Raw genomic sequence first — 3,042 nt, 5'->3', positions numbered from 1 at the left:
TGCTTCCACTATCACATCTCCTGCTACTGACTCTGATCTCCTCTCTCCATTTTATAAGAACCTTTATGCTTACATGGGCTCATATGGATAATCCAGGATAATCCCTCCACCTCAAAATTCCTAATCACATCTGTAAAGCCCTTTTTGCAGCATAAAGTATCATTTACAGGTCCTAAGGATTAGAACATGAACATTTTTGAGGGGTCATTATTCAGTCTGCTACAATATCCAATGCCAACTAAAGCCTCTATTTGAATGCCATCTCAAACATAAAATGGCCAAAACTGAGCTTTTGAAATTCCATCACAAACCACCACCTCTGTTAATTGCAACTCCATTCTTAAAATTTCTTGGTCAAAATGTTTGAAACCATCTTTGATATATCTATTTCTGTAAAAGTCCCAAACACAATTCTTTAATAAGCAAACCTTATTGGATATGTCTTCAAAATTCAGAATGTTATCACTTTTTACCACTTCCAGTCTCACTAACCTGGACCATGCCACCATTCCTCCTATCTATATTATAGCAATAGTTTTGCTTCTGGTGCCTTGTAATCTATTCTCAACACAATAGGCAAAAATAAATATTAAAACTGATATCAAATCATGTTGCTTTTCTGCTTAAATGTGTTACCACCCAATTTTTAGCAAAAAATAAACTTAACAAGGGATTGCCTAAATGTTAAACATACATGATAAATCCATGAACACCCTTAAATGCTTTAAGATTTTATTTTTGACTCTGGATTTTTGTAGACTTGCTCTTAACTAAAGTTGGCCATGATACAATTGGTTTATATAGAAAGATGATACCAATAACCCCAGGGATTTGTATTTTACTCTACAGATAATATTGACCATATCACGTTGTGTTCTATATAATCAATACAAACTATAGATTAAATGCCTTATGTTACCTGAATCAAGATAAATTATACTTCTGAGAAACTGATTTTTCCTTTTGAATATTTGACCTCTTAACTAGTTATATCCTCCCTTGCTTTAGATACTAGGAAGAATGGAGTCAAATGAATGTCTTCTGATTTACAAATATGTCCTTATGAGCATGTGTTTTGTCTATTGATAATATACCTGACCTTTCTTGTTTTTTCTACCATCTTTCCTTGGATTGACCATTTTTGCTTACTTATTTATTTATTTTGGGGGGGCTGGATACAGTATACTTTATGGTACAAAACAAGGTACGCCAAACGCCTCCCCTTCTTAAGGGGTTATGTGATAGAAACTGTGAAGAGTTCGGGAGATTCTCAGTGTGTTGGAGGATGAGTTGGGGCAAGGATTTCCCAGCAGTTAAGGGCCTCTCTCTTCCTCTTTCACTGTGGTGGTAGTCCAGGGGACTCTTACTCCTTGGACACCGTGTAGACCATGAGGTCAACCACCTGGTTGCTGTAGCCAAATTTATCGTCATACCATAAAATGAGTTTGAAAAAGTGGTCATTGAAGGCAATGATCCTCAATTCTGGCCCCAGCATCAAAAGGTGGAAGAGCGAGTGTTACTGTTAATGTTGCAGGAGACACTGAGGCGCCTGTATGGCTCAGTCAGTTGAGTGCTTAACTCTTGATTTTACCTCAGGTCATGATCCCAGGGTGGTGGGATTGAGCTCTGCATCAGGCTCTGCACTGAGCATGGAGCCTGCTTGGTATTCTCTTTCTCTCTCTCTCTCTCTCTCTCTCTCTCTCTCTCTCTCTGTCTCTCTCCCTCTCTTCCTCTCTCCCTCTCCCTCTAACCCTTTTCCTGCTCTTGTGTTCTCTCTCTTTGTCTCTGTCTCCCTCTTTCTTAAAAAAATAGTTGCAAGAAACAATCTGGTCCTCAGTGTAGCCTAGGATGCCCTTGAGTATGGTCCTCTGATGCCTGCTTCACCACCTTCTTGATATTATCATCGTATTATCATATTTGGCAGCTTTCTCTAAGAAGCAGGTCAGATCCATGACTGACACATTGAGAATGGGGACACCAAAAGCTATGCCAGTGAGCTTCCCATTCAACTCAGAGGTGACCTTGCCTACAGCCTTGGTAGTGCCAGTAGAAGCAGGGAGAGTGTTCAGGGCAGCCTCTTGGGCAACATGCCACCGTTTCTTAGAAGGCCTGTCCATGCTCTTCTGGATGACAGTGATAGCATGGACTGTGGTCATGAGTCCCTCCACGATGCCAAAGTTGTCATAGATGACATTGGTCAGAGGAGTCAAGCAGTTGGTGGTGCAGGAGGCATTGCTGACGATCTTGAGAGAGTTGTCATACTTCTGGTTCACACCCATCACAACCATGGCATGAACAGGCATGGCAGAGATGTTGGTCCTCTTGGCTTCACCCTTTAAGTGAGTCCAGACTTCTCCATGGTGGTGAAGACTCCAGTGGACTCCACAACATACTCAGCACCAGCATTACTCCATTTGATGTAGGCAGGATCTCGTTCCTGGAAGTGGAGATATGCTTTCCATCTATGACAGGCATTCCATTCTTAACCTTGACTGTGCTGTGGACTTTGCCATGGGTGGAATCATACTGGAACACATAGACCCTATAGTTGAGGTCAGTGAAGGGGTCATTGATGGCAACAATATTCACTTTTCCAGAGTTAAAAGCAGCCCTGATGACCAGGTGCCCAATACTGCCAAATCTGTTTACTCTGACAACCACCATTGTGTCTTGGGGATGCAGCTGTCACTGCACCAGAATATGTGGCTGTCTCTCAAATGGGGAGGAGCAGAGAGCACTTTTGTTTACTTCTAATGTGGTCATATAGCAAGCATTTTAAAAGTCATCTTAAATCCTTCTTGGAACAACATGAAGTATATAAAAAACGTTAGTAAGGTGTTTAGTGACCAGTGCTTATTAAACCCTCCTTCCCATTCTAGGGCGATAGAATTCCCCATCACCTACAGGTTTAAATTCAGACTCCTAAGCAAGGATAAAAGCCCTCTGTGTCTAGGATCAGTTTCCACCTTTCTATATTCCAGGCACTTAGGATTCCCTGCCTTGATAAGACCACACACTTGCTTTTAGCCTTCCTGCACAATT

At 41.4% G+C, this 3,042-nt stretch overlaps 1 pseudogene; it reads right to left on the bottom strand.

The window, feature by feature from the left end:
- Positions 1 to 1,363: 1,363 nt before the first annotated feature.
- On the bottom strand, positions 1,364 to 2,664 carry LOC106980077 (glyceraldehyde-3-phosphate dehydrogenase-like; annotated as a pseudogene).
- Between the last annotated feature and the right edge of the window lie 378 nt (positions 2,665 to 3,042).

This window comes from Acinonyx jubatus, chromosome B2 (genome assembly GCF_027475565.1).
Source record: "Acinonyx jubatus isolate Ajub_Pintada_27869175 chromosome B2, VMU_Ajub_asm_v1.0, whole genome shotgun sequence".
Classification (NCBI taxonomy): Eukaryota; Metazoa; Chordata; class Mammalia; order Carnivora; family Felidae; genus Acinonyx; species Acinonyx jubatus.
This window is presented reverse-complemented; position numbering and strand designations above follow the sequence as displayed.